This window comes from Capricornis sumatraensis, chromosome 2, assembly GCF_032405125.1.
Source record: "Capricornis sumatraensis isolate serow.1 chromosome 2, serow.2, whole genome shotgun sequence".
Classification (NCBI taxonomy): Eukaryota; Metazoa; Chordata; class Mammalia; order Artiodactyla; family Bovidae; genus Capricornis; species Capricornis sumatraensis.
The window spans coordinates 177,217,793-177,226,720 of record NC_091070.1 but is presented as its reverse complement, the minus strand read 5'-3'; the positions used below and the strand labels follow the sequence as shown (position 1 = coordinate 177,226,720).

Genomic DNA, 8,928 nt, shown 5'->3' with positions numbered 1-8,928 from the left:
GATGACCACCTTCTTGCTGTGCCCTCACATAACAGATAGAGAAAGAGCAAACTCTCTGGTGTCTTTTCTCATAAGAATACTAATCTCATCAAGAGGGCCCCATGCTAATTTCTAATTACCTCCCAAATGGTGTAACAATATGAGTTCAAGCTTCAATATATGAATTTGGGGAAGCAAAAAAATTTCGATCATGATATATTTGAGCAATACTTTCTGTGCAGCATCATATCTGCCTTTATTGTGTTAGATAATCTAATCAAAGGAGTGGTATTCTATTGGTTAAAGCAAGTTGCAGGGCTCATACTCAAGGGGAGGGAATTATGCAAGTGCAGGTCTCACTGGGCCCCCTTAGAGTGTGTCCATTATAGTGGTGTGGACATATTCTTCCATCAGGAGGTGGGATCCATATATTTTTTCCCCTTCAATATAAATCCTTCTTTGTGACTTGCTTCTAATCACCTTAGAATGTAGTAGAAATTACCTTGTGAAGTAAAGTCATAGAGGATGATAAAGCCTTCTCTGACCTTATCTCTGTCTCTCAGAACATATGCCTTTGGAGTCATGAACTGCTGTGAAAGAAGTTCTGTGACCTTGAAGGTATCATTTGCAGAGACTTCATGGAGAGGTCCATTGGAGAGGAGAAGCTGCTAGCCAACAGTAGGCATCAAATGCCTAACATGTTAGCATGCCAGACTGTAGATGGTTTTAGTTCTCTGTCTTTGGATCTTCCTTCTGAGACCAAAGCCACCATCAAGCATAATTTGAATTGTTCCCTATTTGAATTCCTCACCTATGAAACCATGAACAAAATAAATGTTTTGTTTCTTGCCACTAAGTTTGGGGGTAATTTGTTCTATAGTCTTAGTAACTGGAACAACAGTGAAGAAAAATAATTTAAAACTAGGTACTCTACTGTATATAATGGCTCTCAAGCTCACGACCGCGATTCTCCACAAGAAGGCTCCTACTGGCCATTTATCTTCTTTCAGTTAGAATGCCCTGAAGAGATTCTGTCACTTCCTACTGGAAGTTCAGGCCTAACTTTTCAGACTCTCAAAAGAAAAACAGCATCCTGAAGAGGAAACAAATTTTGTATGTTTGCAATTATCACCAGCAATGAACATAAAGCCATCGACGTTTCATGAGGAGCACTTAAGCACCTCACACCTTTCCATTGCCATCATGGGTTCTTTGCTTATTTTGCCTAAACGAATTATATATTATACTGTCCAAAATCACTGCAGATGGTGATTGCAGCTATGAAATTAAAAGACGCTTACTCCTTGGAAGGAAAGTTATGACCAACCTAGATAGCATATTCAAAAGCAGAGACATTACTTTGCCAACAAAGGTCCGTCTAGTCAAGGCTATGGTTTTTCCAGTGGTCATGTATGGATGTGAGAGTTAGACTGTGAAGAAAGCTGAGTGCCAAAGAACTGATGCTTTTGAACCGTGGTGTTGGAGAAGACTCTTGAGAGTCCTTTGGACTGCAAGGAGATCCAACCAGTCCATTCTGAAGGACATCGGTCTTGGGTGTTCTTTGGAAGGAATGATGCTAAAGCTGAAACTCCAGTACTTTGGTCACCTCATGCGAAGAGTTGACTCATTGGAAAAGACTCTGATGCTGGAAGGGATTGGAGGCAGGAGGAGAAGGGGACGACAGAGGATGAGATGGTTGGATGGCATCACCGACTCGATGGACATGAGTTTGAGTGAACTCTGGGAGTTGGTGATGGACAGGGAGGCCTGGCATGTGGCAATTCATGGGGTTGCAAAGAGTTGGACATGACTGAATGACTGAACTGAACTGTAGTATCCTAAAACAAAGATTCAGTCTTCTCTTGGAGGTGAATCAAATCCTTGGTATCTAGAGAATGAGAAAAACTATTTACTGCTTTAAAAATGGCATTTTTTCTCATGACTCATGAACATAAAGTTCAAACTCAAACTACAGACCTGATAATTTCTATTGTATTCCAGAGGACGGATTTGGAAGAGATCAAGGAAGCATCTCACTTTAAAGGCAAGTAGCCTTTTTTTAAAAAAAATATATATATCTGATTATTAGGTAATGGGGAGAGATGGGATATGTTCAGAAGAGATTTACCTTATTATATACTGAGAAAATAACTTTCTGGTAGTTATGAACACGGAACTACCTCATTAAGAGGATGTTTTGTGATTTGTCTTATAATAAATGAGAACTATGAAATTCAACACACAATCTATATTCTTCAACTAAACTACTCTTGTAATGCTTTTTCCATCGGTGAAGAGTGAAACTTAAAATGTAGTTTCCCAGGAATTTTTCAGAAATGGATTGTCACTTTGTCATGTCTCTTAGAACACTTTACTTGAGTAGTTTCTGAAACCACAAGCAGTATTGTTTAAATTGTTTGTCCTTGTTTATCTTACTCTCAAAACAAGACTCCAGGGGCAATTGCAAAGAAAGAGAAGGAAAAAAAACCCTTTGTATCTTACATTCTGTTAAATCATTGGGTCATCTGTTTCTGGCAACAGTAATACCACGTGGTCAGTTGAAAATGGTTTAATAAATTTCCCGTGTGACACTAGCTGCCTTGTCAGATTTGCCCAGGGGACTAATGCTCAGAGTTTGAGAACCTTTACAGGACTCATTAATATACATTTGATGGAGGGATGCCTGGTGACTTCAGTATTCCCGCAGGAAATTTGCATGTTATAGAGCTGAGGGGCTGTCTTCAGGGAATTACAGTCTGGTCCTGTTCTTCAGTACTGGCTTCTTTCAGGTTACCGCAAAAGAGGACCTTTTCAAGCTTGCTAGCCTCTTTTGCTTTTACATAGCATGAACCATTTTGATTAAGGGTGCAGCTGTCTGTTTCAGAGAGACCTCTGCACTTCCTCGTTACGAAAACTACAATCCTTGTTCGTCCCATCATTTGTCAAAAAAAAAATGAGATTCTGACTGGTTCAAATACAGTAGTAGTCCTTGCAGTGAGGGTGGGGTTGTGAACTTGCATTACAATAAAGAATAGCATTGAGTACCCTTGTTGCAGATAATTTCTAGCAAAAAATCAGTAAATTTTCTCTTGGTCATCTGTTTGTGGATTTTACCTCCAGAGTGTTTTTATAAGTGGAGGGCCATGGTTGGAGTGGTGGTCAGGAGCGTAGTAACCTTTCCATTTCCTAACACACCAGATTTTTCATGAATCTGAAGATTCTTGAGAGACAGGTTTAGGATTTTTTCAAATGCAGGAGCTGTTATAGCAACTTAAACCAAATCAATCAGCCCTTCACAGGAAATTTTTATTAAGAATAAAATCTCACCCATTTTGGTCACTTGGCAATAAACATTCTCTTTCGTAGGAGAAAAGTCTGGTGTAATTCCAGGGTTTTATTTTTCCCTGCCTTTCTCCTTGTGTGGTTTGTTTACTTAAGCTTCAGTATTCCAGGTATAGTCTTCACTATTTCTGCTTTTCCTAATTTCTCAAGAGGGTTAGTTGCTTGATTCAGAAATCTTGCTTGGTTCTAATAGGCAGGACCAATCTCCATTATGATACTTAACAGAGTATTATAATTATCTCTCTATTGTATTTGTTTTTCTCAATACATTTGAACCTAAATGTCAAGAACTATACTATGTCTTCAACCCCCCCACCCCCCCCCACACACACATTTTTGTAGCTAGGACTTAGATAATGGTATGTGGTTCTGAAATGTTTCTTGTAGGAAAAAAGTCCTTCAGTGTAGAAGACTGGCAGGTTATTTACCTCTTGACACAGAGCTTTCTCCTATAAGCTTCTACCTCTCTACAGTGAATTTCCATGCCTAAGTGTTATTCATTTCATTTTTTCCCAATGTGGTTATAATTTTTTTTTCTGTGTACATTATTTTCTTATTCAGATATAATTAACCAGCAGTACAGTTAATACTCATGCACATATGCACAATTAACATTAATATTAAAATGAATAATTGGGATGTTCATTAAAATAGCAAAATGAACATCATTTACTAATGTTCAGTGATCCAGTTGCCACTCTGCCTTTATTTTTGTTCCTAGTGAAAGGGAGTGTCAGTCACTCAGTCGTGTCCGACTCTTTGCGACCCCATGGACTGGAGCTTTGGGCTCCTCTGTTCATGGAATTCTCCAGGCAAGAATACTGGAGTGGGTTGCCATTTCCTTCTCCAGGGGATCTTCTGGACCCAGGGATTGAACCTGGGTCTCGTAAACTGGAGACAGATTCTTTACTGTCTGAGCCACCATGGAGACCTTAGAGGACCTTGCTCCTAGTGGACCTTGTATTTATAATGTATACTGTAGATGATGTAAACTCCATCAAGGGGAGGACAGTGGAAGAGGAAGCAGGTGCCCTTAAATTCTTGACATAGAAAGGAAGGAATAGGGTAAGGGTTGCACATTTTCTTTGAACATTTCATAGTATATTATGTTATCTTCAATATCACCGATGTAAAGTGCTGATCTTGTTAACAAATAATGCAGCCACTAGGCCCATCCCCAGAGGGATTTTGATTCAGTAGATCTGGGGTGGAGCCAGATAGCTTGCATTTCAAGCAATTTCTTGGGTGATGCTGATATTGTGGGTCTAAGAGCACAATTGCCTGCTTTTCAAATTTAAACGTTTGTATGAATCATCTAGGATGTTGTGTGTAGATTAAGTATATGTGGGGTGAGGTCTGAGATTTAAAATTTCAAATAAATTCCCAGGTGATATGAATGCTGTTAGTGGACCATACTTTGATTAGCAAGCGTTTAGAGTTGAATTCCAGAGAAGGCAATGGTAACCCACTCCAGAACTCTTGCCTGGAAAATCCTGTGGACTGAGGAGCCTGGTAGGCTGCAGTCCATGGGGTCACTAAGAGTCGGACACGACTGAGCAACTTCACTTTCACTTTTCACTTTCATGCATTGGAGAAGGAAATGGCAACCCCCTCCAGTGTTCTTGCCTGGAGAATCCCAGGGATGGGAGAGCCTAGTGGGCTGGTGGGCTGCCGTCTATGAGGTTGCACAGAGTCGGACATGACTGAAGCAACTTAGCAGCAGCAGCAGCAGAGCTGAATTCAGTAGTTCCCACATTTGCTTTGTATATGATTCACTTGACATTATAGATCGAATGTTTGTTTTCCTCCAAAACTTGAATATTGAAATACTGATCCCTAAAATAATAGTGTTTAGAGGTGGGTCTTCCAGAGGTCATTAAGATAGAATTCTCAAGAATAAGATTAGTATCCTTACAAAAGAAAATTTAGAAAGCTCCCTTGCACCTTCCACCATCTGAGGACACAGCAAGAAGGCAATGGCCTTTGAACCAGGAAGTGGTTCTCTCTAGACATTGAGTCTGTCAGTGCCTTGATCGTGGATTTCTTCAACCTCAGAACTGTGAGAAGTAAATTGTTTAAGCTGCTCAAAAGGGAGAAAGAAAAATAAAGGAAGGAAGGAAGAAAGAAAACCTAGTATCTAACAACAAGGCATTTCATTTCATTAAATTCTGTAGACCTTCAGTAGTCAGGTGTTTGAAAGAATTTAAATCTTTGTAAAAAATGTCAGACATTTTTCAACTCTCAATCTTTCTCTGTTACTCCAAATATGATCTAAAATACAGAATAATAAAATTTTAAAAAATGGTCAGTGAGGTTTAGGGTCAATCTATTGGTAAATCATGCTTTTTATATTTTTTCATTAAGACGATGCTTTTTAAATAAGAACTCACTGTTATTTTCGTTCTGGTTTAAGCTGCTTGTAGGACTTCCCTATTCATGGTTTATTTTGTTTCAGATTTGGTCCATTTTTTGGCAGTTTTAGCACAGACATTTATTGTCTGTGTTACACATATGATATTTATACTGTATCTGGATCAATAAATATTGATTGTCTTAATTTTTTTTCTAAAACAGTTTTATATGAACATTATATTCATAACATAAAATTCATTGATTTCAGGATTTGGGGAACATTCATAAAGTGTGTGCAACCCTTACCACTAATTTTATTTTTTTTATAAATAAAATAAATTTATTTTATTTTATAAATATATAAATTAATTTATTTTAATTGAAGGTTAATTACTTTACAATATTGTATTGGTTTTGCCATACATCAGCATGAATCTGCCACAGGTATACATGTGTTCCCCATCCTGAACCCTCCTCCCTCTTCCTTCCCTGTACCATCCCTCTGGGTCATCTCAGTGCACCAGCCCCAAGCATCCAGTATCATGCATTGAACCTGGACTGGTGATTCATTTCATATATGATATTATACGTGTTTCAATGCCATTCTCCCAAATCATCCCACCCTCTCCCTCTCCCACAGTGTCCAAAAGACTGTTCTATACATCTGTGTCTCTTTTGCTGTCTCACATACAGGGTTATCATTACCATCTTTCTAAATTCCATATATATGTGTTGGTATACTGTATTGGTGTTTTTCTTTCTGGCTTACTTCACTCTGTATAAATGGCTCCAGTTTCATCCACCTCATTAGAATTGATTCAAATGTATTCTTTATAATGGCTGAGTAATACTCCATTGTGTATATGTACCACTGCTTTCTTATCCATTCGTCTGTTGATGGACATCTAGGTTGTTTCCATGTCCTGGTTATTATAAACAGTGCTGCGATGAACATTGGGGCACACGTGTCTCTTTCAATTCTGGTTTCCTCGGTGTGTATGCCCAGCAGTGGGATTGCTGGGTCATAAGGCAGCTGTATGTTGAGTTTTTCAAGGAATCTCCACACTGTTCTCCATAGTGGCTGTACTAGTTTGCATTCCCACCAACAGTATAAGAGGGTTCCCTTTTCTCCACACCCTCTCCAGCATTTATTGCTTGCAGACTTTTGGATCGCAGCCATTCTGACTGGTGTGAAATGGTACCTCATTGTGGTTTTAATTTGCATTTCTCTGATAATGAGTGATGTTGAGAATTGCTTCATATGTTTGTTAGCCATCTGTATGTCTTCTTTGGAGAAATGTTTACTCTATACAAGTAGGCCTGTTCTCAACAACTATATTAAACTCCTTTTGAGACCAGAGATACAGCTTATATTTGTTTATATTCTTTGTGTGTGCTCAGTCCTTAAGTCGTGTCCGATTCTATAGCCCACCAGGTCCTCTTTCCAAGGGATTTCCTAGGCAGGAATACTGGAGTGGGTTCTCCAGGGGATCTTCCCAACCCAGGGATCAAATATCTCCTGCATTGGGAAGTGGGTTCTTTACCACTGAGCCACCAGAGAAACCCTGTATGTGGAATTTAGAAACAAACAAGGAAAACTAAACAAAACTCAGACTTATATATACAGAGAAGCAGTTGCTAGAAAAGAGGGGGTTTAGTGGGGTGTGTGTGTATGTGAAAACTACAAAATTCCAGTTATAAAATCAATAAATTATGAGGATGTAAAAACTAAAATCACAGCATCTGGTCCATCACTTCATTGAAATAAATGGTGAAACAGTGGAAACAGTGTCAGACTTTATTTTTTTGGGCTCCAAAATCCCTGCAGATGGTGATTGCAGCCATGAAATTAAAAGATGCTTACTCCTTGGAAGGAAAGTTATGACAAACCTAGACTGCATATTCAAAAGCAGAGACATTACTTTGCCAACAAAGGTCCGTCTAGTCAAGGCTATGGTTTTTCCAGTGGTCATGTATGGATGTGAGAATTGGACTGTGAAGAAAGCTGAGCGCCGAAGAATAGATGCTTTTGAACTGTGGTGTTGGAGAAGACTCTTGAGAGTCCCTTGGACTGCAAGGAAATCCATCCAGTCCATCCTAAAGGAGACCAGTCTTGGGTGTTCATTGGAAGGACTGATGCTGAGGCTGAAACTCCAGTACTTTGGCCACCTCATGCGAAGAGTTGACTCATTGGAAAAGACACTGATGCTGGGAAGGATTGGGGGCAGGAGGAGAAGGGGATGACCGAGGATGAGATGGCTGGATGGCATCACCGACTCGATGGATACGAGTTTGGGTGAACTCCGGGAGTTGGTGATGGACAGGGAGGCCTGGCATGCTGTGATTCATGGGGTTGCAAAGAGTTAGACACGACTGAGCAACTGAACTGAAATGAAAGTACAACATGAAGGATAAAGTCATAATATTGTATTCACTTTTTATGGTGACAGTAACAGGGCTTCTTATGGTGATCATTTCTCAATGTATACAAATGTTGAATCCCTATGTTGCACACCTGAAATTAATGTTGTATGTCAATCATACTTTAATAAAAATACACTTATAGTAAGGAAAAATCCACTGACCCCTTCTGCTAAAGGTTTTGATTGACTGAATATGTCTGAGAGGATGAATAAGTAAGGAACATATCAGAAAATTCTCAGCTCAGTTTTCTTATTTTGACATACATAATGCTTTAAATTTCTTTTATCTGCATTGAAACCTATTATGGTTTATGTTAGTTTAGCTTCCCTGGTGGCTCAGAGGATAAAGCGTCTGCCTGCAATGCAGGAGACCCAGGTTCAATCCCTGGGTTGGGAAGATCCCCTGGAGAAGGAAATGGCAACCCACTCCAGTATTCTTGCCTGGAGAATCCCATGGACAGAGGAGCCTGAGTGGGCTACAGTCTGCGGGGTTGCAAAGAGTTGGACACGACTGAGTGACTTCACTTCACTTCACTTCATAGTGATTCTACATAAATGAAAACAAATAACAAAGGATGTTCACTATATAGATGAAGACCTATAAATATAAGTTTAGCATATATACTTGAGTTTTGATTTGTTTTTCCATTAAGGGAGTATCTTTTAGTTTTGCACAATATAATGTGCTTCTACAGGGAAGAACTGTGTAACATATCAATACTTAAAGCAATTGTTTTTTAGTTCAAGATGGTTTCTTATTTTATGCTCAATATATCTTTACAGGGACTAGTCTTGCTTGAATAGTTTAAACTCTACACAATAATTTCCTAGG

The 8,928-nt window shown here is 39.1% G+C and overlaps 1 non-coding gene across 1 annotated transcript; it reads left to right on the top strand.

Annotated features, from left to right (window-relative positions):
* Window positions 1–8,421: 8,421 nt before the first annotated feature.
* TRNAC-GCA (transfer RNA cysteine (anticodon GCA)) lies at window positions 8,422–8,493 on the top strand. Its single transcript has one exon. It is a non-coding gene; the product is annotated as a tRNA-Cys (tRNA).
* Window positions 8,494–8,928: the final 435 nt, after the last annotated feature.